At 49.1% G+C, this 10,546-nt stretch overlaps 1 long non-coding RNA gene across 2 annotated transcripts; it reads right to left on the bottom strand.

Annotated features, from left to right (window-relative positions):
* Positions 1–1,712: 1,712 nt before the first annotated feature.
* LOC108500461 lies at positions 1,713–9,408 on the bottom strand. 2 transcript variants are annotated; one of them, XR_001875856.1, is made up of 4 exons: positions 9,062–9,408; positions 8,187–8,418; positions 3,422–3,733; positions 1,713–3,336 (listed from the first exon to the last, which is right to left on the bottom strand). It is a non-coding gene; the product is annotated as an uncharacterized LOC108500461 (long non-coding RNA). The 2 variants fall into 2 exon arrangements; XR_001875855.1 differs by having other exon boundaries at positions 8,187–8,441.
* Between the last annotated feature and the right edge of the window lie 1,138 nt (positions 9,409–10,546).

Raw genomic sequence — 10,546 nt, forward strand, 5'->3', positions numbered from 1 at the left:
GGGGGTTATGGACACATGGTAAAAGTGCAGCCAGAGCAGCTGCTGTTCCCCTGGGCTGAGGGCTGAGGGGTTGGAGCTGGGAGTGCAGTTCAGAACCACTGGTTCTGGTTTTGCATCTGGGTGGAGGAGAACGTAGGGTGAATTCCCTACAAAGAATCCAAAGAGCAGAAAGGCATTTCTCCTCCCAGCAAAATCAGGGCACTTGGGCTACACCTGATTTTTTGCAGTGCTGGAACCGTCCCCACCCCCCCTCCCTTCCCTGCTGAGGTGCTGCTAATTAACAGCCTCCAAAATAATTTTAGGATTTGAGTATTTTATCATTATTTTGGGGCTAGAGAACCTTGTGAAAACGGTTGAGTTTTGTTTTCCTTAAGGTTTTGACTTCTGGAGACATGCTGTTGTGCAAGGACCTATTTATAGAGTTCCTTGTAGCAGAAAACTCCAAACCAGGAGGAAATCCGCTTTCCTCTTCCCCCTGCACCCCAGGACAGCAGGGCTGAGCCCTTCTCACACAGGCATTGGGGGGGGTTGGTTTAATCCTAAATTAGGGGGCCTAGGCAGGGGCAGGGTTTGGTGGGGAGCACAGGGGAGGACACAAAACGTTCAAGGGAGGCTTTAACAGCATTTCCACTCCATTTCTGGTGTTGGCACCCCTGGTGTTGGGGTGACCCTGGCAAAGATGATGCCAGGTCCTTACAGCCCCACAGCCATGTGTGGTGGGAGGAGGAGAAGGCACCAACCATCAGTTGGGGTGAGCTGGGTTAAAATCACGCGATTTTTTGGTGTTTATATGGTCTGGCTGCTGTGTGAGCCCCACCTGCTTGGTTCTTTCCACCCCTGGGGCCTGTTCCCAGCAGGGAGAGGGACAGTGCTGCTGGTTGAGCGACAGGAGGTTTCTTGGCTTCAGCTCCTGAAGCCTCCCCTGAACATGGTGGGTTGGAAGGGTTGAGGTGAACACATACACTGTCCTGGGGGATTTGCATCTGGGGTCATGATGCTGGTAGATCCATCGAGTTGCCAAATATTCCCTTGGAGTATTTGTGCTGAAAGTGCTTTCCTCCCACACTGTCCTGGAGGGAACCCACCTTTCTTCATGTTGCTTCCTGGCTGCTTTCTCCTAAAAGGAGGTGTCTGTCGCTCTGTGCCAATGGTCAGGGATGGTGTTGCTGCCCCACCAAGATGTGCTGTGGGATCCTGGCCAGTGAGTCAGGTGGGAGTCCCAGATATCCATTGAATATAAGCTTGGCCAGCCTGTTCACTGCCCTCCTGGACAGAGGCTGCCCTTTCCCTTTTGCTGGAGAAATTAAATATTGCCTGGGCTGCTTTCTGAGCCCTAGCTGGGGTTAGTGGACCCTGAAGTCCCTGTGTTCTCCTGGTGCTGTATCCATTATAAACATGCTTATAGGAAGGACTATCCAGGGCAGGGAGAAGCCCAACCTGCAGCCCTTGAGCTGACTGAGGGTGAAGGAGCAGGTTGAGGCTTCATGTAGAATTCATGTTGCCTCAAGAAAGCCCCTCCTGCCAGTTAAAACACATGGTCTCAGCTGCTTGGCCAACCCAGTCTGCCCCACATCCTCATCGTGTCCTGGCTGTGGCTTCCCTTTCATGCTCAGGGTTTTGGCCAAGCAGGAACAGCAGCCACCCCTCTGCAGGTCCCAATTCACCAGCCAAACTGACTTCAAGGCAATAAAGACACTGTTTTAAACAAATCAAACCAAGTTTATTTTCACAAGAGAGTATCTCCAGTAATATTTTATTCATGGCTTCCAGCTCACACAGTTTCACTGCTTGAGATTCTCTGCATTAACATCGATGCCATGGAGGGGGACTGAGCTGATTCCACCTGGGACACACAGGATTAGTTCTTTTTGAGGGATTTAGTTCTTAAAAATGAAGTGGATATGCCACTCTGTTCCCATGCTTGTGGTGCTATATTGGCACCTTCCAAGCAGTTTGTGGGCAGGAGCTCTGCCCCTTAGCAAGCAGCTAGAGGATAGTAATGCAGCTAAGAGGACCAAGCTGTAGTTTTGCACAGCAAGGCTCCAGGAGTGCTGAAAAGCCAGATTTATGGAGAGAGGGCTGCATTCCTTCCCTGCTACACACTGCAGCATCCCCACCCACCAGCTGTGTCCCAGCCTCGCTGCAGCTACACCCCATCCCAGCAGAGGGGCCTTAAACGAGCTGCTTCATTCTGGGGAGTCCCACAGCCCCAAGCAGTCAGGTCTGGCTGTCCCTGTGTGTTTGCTCAGGGTGAAATTCGAGGGCTCCCATTTCTCTTTGCAGCTCCCTCCCTCCCACTTCATCTGAGAAGGTGTCCTCTGCTCGCCCTCGCTCCCGGGTGTGTCGGGTCTCACGTGTCTCCCTGGCAGTGAGATGGTCCTGATAATGGCCTGAAATATCCTTTGGTCTTGTAGAACTGGTGCAGCCCTGATCGTGTTACAGCTCCACTCATGATCTTGATCCTGCTTACTTCGGAAAACGGCAGAGGGATAGTCCCATCTGCTCCTAAGAAAGAGGAATTAACAATTCCCTGTTCCTTGCCAAGGGCCAGAGCTCTGAAGCATGACCTCTTCTCACATGTCTGTTGTCAGATGTGCTACCTGCCTGGGAGAACCCAGAAAGATTAGGACTTGCTCCCTTTGGCTCATGTCTCTTCCTTATTTGTCTCACTTTAGGACAAGTTTTTAGTCTGAATCGTTGGCTTATCCTGTGTAAATACCCAGGAGCCCAAACCTCCTTGCCAGGGTTTGCTTGTCAGTGAGTTATGTTGATAGGAATTATCAGATCACAAAGAACCACCCTGTAACTCCATACCATGGGACAGCTGGGAACTTGTCCAAAACAAAATGCACTTCCTGAGCAGGGGCCAAGCAGCCAGATCTGCTCAGCTCCCGGGGCTCTGAGTCCACAGGCTAAGCTTGCCCTTGGGTTTAGTTCTTAACCCAAACTTCAGAACTGGGTGAAACCAACTTAAGTCGTGAGCTCAAATCTGTCCCATTTGCTCCCCTCCAGCCCTGACAGACCAGAAAAGAACAACAGATTTAAACACTTCACAACTGGAGCTCATCTCCTGCAAAAAGGGAGTAGAACTGAACACCAGGAGCTGATGCACAGACCCATTTCACGGTTTCTCCTGCACCCATTAAACAGAGGTGAGTTTGTAAGCAGGTGCCTCCATGCTCATGTGCCTGAGGCACGGAGCAGTTCCTGGAAGAATGCAATCCTGGCTGCTGTAAGAGAAGACCCACTGAGCTGTTCAACAGTGCCACGCTGTGTTTTAGGATCCTCAACAGAAAGAAGCGATGCCTCAGGAGCTCCTCCAGCGTTTTTGCTGCTCTTTAAGGAAGGCAATAGACTGTATAGTTATCACCTGAAATGGGATCAAATCCCTCCCACCAAACTATACAACCTACTACCTCACCTCCACAGAGCAGAACGGAGGACTCGCCCGACTCAGGGACGCTGCAGATTCACAGATTTGCTTTCCTTGCACCACCTGCCTCCATGCTGGGTGTAGAAGTAGATGATGAGAACTTGGTGTAGAAGCAGATGATGAGACCTGAAGACCTGACTGTCTCCTTAGGAAAGACAGTAGATTGTATAGTTAGCTCAAAGGGAGGACCAGACTCCACAACTATTCAATCTACTACCTCAGCCTCAAGGACAGCTTGGGACCGTGGCAGCCTGAGGCACTGAGATGATCTTTGTCCAGGCATCTGCTCCTCTGCGGCTCCTGTGAGGAGAAACACAAGAAAAATCATCAGAATTCATCACACCAGGGGAAAGGAGAGTCATATCCAACCTTGTCCTGGAGCGCTCCTTCCTTCTTTAAACCTCCTTCAGTCCACTTAGACTAGCCCTCACCTTGCAATCTCACTGGCTGCAAACTTTATGCACCCAAGGGCGTACGGGAGCAGCAGCCCTGCCCTTGGAGCCCGGGGCCACACGTGGAGATAGCAGAGCTCTCGAGAAACTGCAGCAACGCCAAGCACAGCCAGCCAGGCTGACCTCACCTCCTGAACACACAGCGTATCTAGAACAAACCTGCCAGGCCAGATAAGAGAATCCATCAATTTAGCTGCTGTGCACTCCAGGGAATTGAGCAGATTAGAAATAACTGAGTACAAGGAAGCTTTTAGGCTGCAAATGTAATGGTATCGAGTACATCAAGGCAGATCTTATTTCCTAAACAAATGAGTGCAACATGCAGCCGTGCTGTCCCTCTAATGCTGCAGCCCAGCCAGGAGGTATTAGCATGGATCCAGACAGACTGGCTTCCCCCCAAGCCCTTGGCTCACCTTCTGAGACTTTCTCATTCTCTGTACACCCAAATACAGATGCAAGGTATTAAGCTGGTAGTTGAAAAGAAACGTGTGAGGTTCTTTTGCAACGAGAAAGAATTCCCCTTGGAGATTAAAGGAAGCCATAATGATGAGGGAGCCACCAGTAGCACGCCAAGCACGTGCATCACAGCAGAGACCCAAAGACAACTTCCCATAGGAGCTCAACAGGAGATGTCCCCAACCCCCTCAAACGTGCTGCAGTGAGAGAGGAGGGGGCTAAGGCAGAAGTCCCCAAAGGGACAAAAGCTGCCTAATGCTTTGTGCTTCCACAGATAACAGCCAACAGCCTTAATTCCCAAAGGTTTGGTGAACTACTGTAGCTGGAATGCTTGTGAGAGTTTAGGGTGGCCTGGGGTACAAGAGAATCTTTGCAGCAGGCTTGGGAAGTACCCCGTTCCTTTGCAGAGCTTTCCACGAGTCCTCCTCACTGGCATCCAACACAGCCCAGGTAATTCTCTTAATTTCCTTTGACAAACTGATCCTTCACGAGGAATGACCCACTGTGCCAGGCCATCTGGCCCAGGCCTCTCCTGGTGTGACAGGGTACAAACAATGTCAAAAAACCAAGGTGGCAGGGCTGATTCCTACAGCATTTAATACCCAGCCCATCCACAGGGCCAGGTACCTTCCATCCCAAACAGCCTGCTGACAGGAAATACTATTTTTCCTGTTTTATCAGCATAGAAAGTGGTGCACAGAGGTTGCTCATCGTTCTCAGCATGTGTAACACCAGCCATGGTGGCAAGAAAACCAGTAGAGAACTGGTAGAGGATATGTGTGGCCCAGATGATTCCTGGGTGATAACACAGAAGCAGAGGATGCTCGTCCTTCTTGGTACTGAGACTTTTGGCAACTGACCTAGAGAAACAATTTTTCCTGATTCCCAATCTGGTGGCTTATATTTTAAGCATGTAAGCCAGATGTCTAGGCCAGGCATTTAAAAGGTCACTCTTGATACCATTGCAGAGTACAGGCATTTGGGCCAATCTCAAACCGTGGGTGGGAAATTACATTAAATAACTCTGAGAGCACACAGATGTAATTATATGTGGAGAGAGAAAAAAAAAAATCCCTTCTGACTTCTATAAGTAATCCTGAAAACAGAAGATTTAATTATAATAATTGTCTTAATGAATATAGGTTTTGGGAATACCCAGCTGCTGACTCTGCAATCCTGATCTTGCCAGGATCTGTGAAGAAAGGAGTCAAACAGGAGGATTTTAGAAATACTGTGCCCAGTAAGGATCACTAAGAGCATCCTACCCTTACTATCACTTGTCACACTTGTTTGTCCCCTACAAATTGCAGAGACAGAAACACCCTTTCCTGATGGCTCATGGTCTAAACCACCAAGACAAAAGATGGGGAAAGAAGGGGAAGCAGCAAGTCCGTGGTGAAGCCTTGGGAAGTCTGGCTTCAGTCTCTGGTCACACTGCCAGGCCAAGGTTTACCTGGGCCAGCCCAACCAGGTTAGGACAGGAGCACATCCACCTCTCCCGACTGTCTTTGACAGCTCAGTGGTAAAACACTGCTGGGGTTTCACAACCCCAGCACGAGGCATTATGAATCAGTCATATATCCATTCAGCCACCAGATTTGTGCAAACTCCATATCTACCAAGATTCTCAGCAAAAATCCCACGACAATCACTGAAATGAGCCTTGTGAGTTTTTTAAGCCTTTTTTTTGAAGATTTTCAGATACTTGATTGTCAAGAACTGGATCTCTTTGAAAAACACCTTTTTCTGTGCAGGCTTTAAGGTAGCAGCTCTGCAGTCTTCCCCTTCCAAATTCATAGGAATCCTTCAAAATGCCAAAATTTGATTTTTGTGAAAACACTTGATCGGTCTGTTTGAGACTGCAGGAAGTTCCCTGTGCTCAGAGTGTGTCACCGCATGGTCTCGCTGTGTAGAGGTGCTTGTAGGGGTGAGGAAAATTAGCAGGTAAAGGATTAATATGTTTCTTCACAGCAAGATCCTCCAGGCCGGTATAAAAATGATATTTCCAGTCCAGCTTTCAGACTCCATTTTAGGATCAAGAGGTGACCTAAACTGTTCCTCATTTAGCAGGGCTCAGGGTGGCTCATGATGACCCCAGCAAACTACCCAAGGTGATGCCCCCCAAATTTTGGAGCATCTACAGACCAAAGATGCTCAAGCACAGCCAAGTCTCTGCCTTTAAAACAAGGAAGGAGGGAGCCCACCTTGGAGAGTAGCTGGAAAGGCTCCGAAGCTTTGAGGAGCTGATCTGGTTTATTAAGGAGCACTGAATGAAATGGAGGAGGGGGGGAGGAGGAAACCATAAAACAACAAAGTCGCTGCTTTAAAAGCTGACACTGCTTTCAGCCTTTGTGTAGCCGCGGTCCCGCGCGCCGGTGCCAAAACGTGCCGGGGACAGGCAGGAATTCTCAGCGGGAATTCAGGGCCCTGAGTCTCCAAGAGGATTTTCAGCCTCCCGGAGCACGGGCCGGGCTGGGGCAGGAGCGGCCCTGGCGTCCATGGAGCCGCCCGGCGGCGCCGGCACAAAATGGCCGAAGTGGCCATTTTGTCCCCTTTGGCTTTGCCTGGAAGGGACCCGGCAGTGGCTCCACGTCCTCGCCCCGACACCTCGCCGGGACGGAAAAACACAAAGCAAACAGACCAGAAGGGAAAAAAAAAAAAAAATTGAAACCCAAACCTAAAATAAGCAAAAAACGAGCGTGGAAGGTTTCGGTAACTCCCCGACATTGCCGGGATGTGCAGCCATGTCCAGCGCCGCTCGGAGCTGCGCGTGAGGCAGCAAGGAACCCGCTCGCACAAAAAAGCAGAAAACAGCCCAAAAAACCACCTTGGGCCAACCCTTTGCCACGGGAAAGCAAAAAAGTGACATTTGCCAAACTAGCCACAGGGACAAGTTGCTTTTAACTTCTCCCAGGCCAGGTGAACCTCTCGGCAAAGCAAGGCTGATCGCCCTCCCAGGCACCCGGTCCTAAAGTTGGTATTAAATATCACCCTTTGAAACAGTTAATCAAAGGTACCGTGAATAGGGAAGGGGAAATGGAAGTAAAAATATTTCAAGTTCAATCCTGCAACAGCTCCTGCCTCTTAGCAATGCTTTTCCTCCATACGCTTTAATGACATGGGGAGTATTTCACATCAACCTCGTCATGGCATTTATTATTAAACAATTAACAGGTATCTTAAGAAATAGCTGCTCATCTCTTAGGGGTTGTCTCGAGTCTGTCTCGAGTCCCATCAGATGTTTCTAAACATCTGGATTATCATTAATGAATCTGATATTTTTATGTACAATACAGGCATCTGTAACTTGCTTGTTACATGACTTATCTTTTATTAAACCTTCTTAAATACATTATTAGAGGTGGCCACAAAGGCAACGGTTTTTCTAAATGTTTGTGTATTTTCCTTGTAAATCTGCATATAATTCATCCTCTCCTGAAGCAAAAAAAAAAAATCCAAGAATTTTTGTTACAAAAGACAGGCGCTACTTATATTCCACAGAGTAATTTCTCCAAATACTAAAAATAAGACAAAAAAATATCTTTCAGGCTTATTTTTACCTGTTCTGTACTCAATTCTATAGGTTAACTCAAACATCTAAAGAGAGAAGAACCTTTTCTGTAATATTTTGTAAAACTCTTCTGTTAATATTGTTTTCCTCCTTGGAAAAGCTGCTCATGAAAGGTGTGTAGGTAACATAGATTTGGACCAAAATATTTAATTTTCAACACGAACCACCCGCCCAGTGCCCGCCCAAGCAGCCCCAGCTCCAGGACCACCATCACCCGTGCAATTCCCTGTATTGTCTGTTCATAAACAAGCCAAGGAGATATGGAGGCAAATACCTTTCTGTGCAAGAAAAGCGATTTCACCTCTTTCTGCTCTCCTTCCCAGCTCCTCTCTGAAAGTGTCTGCTTCTCTCCACATGTCTGGACAGCCACTCAAGGAAAGGTAGGACGATCACTCCAACAATGCTGCCTTATCAGAGCCCGATCCCCCCATGCCACCGGACAGAGATCTACTCCTCGGAGCGTCCATGAACGAAACGACGTGACTACCAAATCCAAGACATCCAGGCTACTGAAGGAAATGCAGAATCACTTTGGGGAAAAAAAAAAAATCGCTTTTATTTGGCACAAGTTCTGGTATTTTTGCCACGTTTCTGTGCAAAATTTTATGGCAACACCACCAAGTTGCCTTAAACTTTCAAGGCGTGTTACTGTTGATGGCGTCTCTGTTGTGTATCACACCTTAACGTGTGCAGGATACACAGAGAGAGCAGTAAACAGGTTGTTATCACAGTTCAGCTCCAGCCTTGGGAGAAAAGCAAGGGCTTAAAAAGCCAAGAACAGCTATTGCTTTTAATATTTAAATTGAGATTTTTTTTTTATTCCTGAGATGAAAACTTTCAAGGCAAGGAGGCAGTAAACAAAATAAACCAAAAAAAAAAAAAAAACCTAAAAAAATATCCTCCGGATTACATCAGCTAAATCCAGGCACTGCCAGCTCAGTGGAAAGGTCAGATATCGTATTCACCAAAAACAAGAGGACACACAACAGGTTAAAACGCTACCGTCCGGCAATGACCGGCTCTGATCATACCAAGCCGATGTGTAAAACCATCCGCCCGTCCAAAAAAACAAATTAGACAACAGTGCTCTCTGGTACTTTACAAATCCAGGAGAAAGGAGGGCTGTTTTATTGAATATAGCGAACAAACCTTTCCGTCCGGCTATTCCGTGCAGCCCTGCGACTCTGCGTGCACCGAGTAGCCTTACGCTGCTAACACAAAAGCTCACTTTGGCAATTCCAGGCATTTTCAGTGCTCAACATACGCCAAAACTACCCACTCTCTGACTTTGGGCTCGTTCCAAAAGGTCCTTTTTTTTTTTTCTTTTTTTTCCCTCTCTCTCTCTCTCTCTCTCTCTCTCTCGCTACAGCCGGTGCCACGTAGAGACGGGAGAGTTGGGCTCAAATATGGCTGCAGCCTCCAAAAAAGAGCCAAGTCCCAGCGTCCCGGCTTCCCCCTTCCAGACGGAAAACAAAATGGCCATGGAGCAGCCATTTTGTTTGCTGCGGGATGGGAGGGAGAAGGGAAGGGAGGGGAGACGCAGGCCAGGAGGGAAGGATGGGGAGGAGAGGGAGGGAGAAGGGAGGGCGTCAATTCGGCAGGAACCCAAAAGCTCTGCAGCGATGCCCGGGCGCGTCCTCCCTTCCTCCCGTCCGGCCCTGCAGCAGGACTGGGCTGGAGGGACGGACATAGAGTCGGCTTTTCCAGCCCTCCCAGGCTGGTTGAGCCTGAGTTGTCCAGCCTGACAGGGGTTACACTTCCTTCCCTGGGCCTGGCTGGCACCTCCATCCCGCCCGCTGGCATGGGCAGGGTCCTGCCCGGCCGCTGCCGGCACCGCAGGGCTTGGGCTCTGCCAGAGCTCCCGATGGGAACCAGGCAGGAGAGCGGAAACCAACCCAGTAACGTCAAACTCCTGAACTTCCCTGGGCAGGAAATGGTGTAAATAACACCCGCAGGGAGGGGGAGAGGAACCCGGCGCGGGCGAGGAGGCCTTGGGGACAGCACGGCCTCTGCAACCCGGACCCGAACGGCACCGGCGGGAGGAGCAACCCAAGCTCTCCTTGCTCAGTCCCGTCATGATGAGCCTGCCCCAGAAACGCAGGCTCTGTCCAGAAGGGCCTTGTGCCTGCAAAAAGCCTCACATAAGCTCCATGACTTTTATCTTTCTACCCTTCCACGGACCAGCACCACAACTGCCCATCGTCTTGGGCAACCAGAGAGGCATTTCACTGCACCCTCATCCCCTAAAGCACAGGGCTGAGCTCCCAGTTAGCATCCAACAAGATGCACAGGCGAATCCCACCCTTGACCACAAACATTAAATCCCTTCAAATCCTGACCAAAAAAAAAACAATGAGAGGTTTTAGAGCAAGGCAAACACCTCATGACCTTTTTTGAGAGTACCCAGAATGGAAAAGCCCTTAGGAGGACACAAACCAACATCCCCAGGGCTTTCCACTTCTGTAGGTGGGACAAGCAGTGAAAATCAGGACTATTCCTAATGGGTAGGAATTTGCAGTGCCCTAAGGATGCAGGGAGCTGGAAATGCCAAAACCTAGCACATCTTTGAAGCTGTTACAGGACTTGTAGGAAAATCCTCTAAGGAAGGTTGTTAATTGGACAAGGCACTTTTTG

The sequence above is a fragment of the Lepidothrix coronata genome, unplaced genomic scaffold, assembly GCF_001604755.1.
Source record: "Lepidothrix coronata isolate B3197 unplaced genomic scaffold, Lepidothrix_coronata-1.0 Scaffold90, whole genome shotgun sequence".
Taxonomy (NCBI): domain Eukaryota; kingdom Metazoa; phylum Chordata; class Aves; order Passeriformes; family Pipridae; genus Lepidothrix; species Lepidothrix coronata.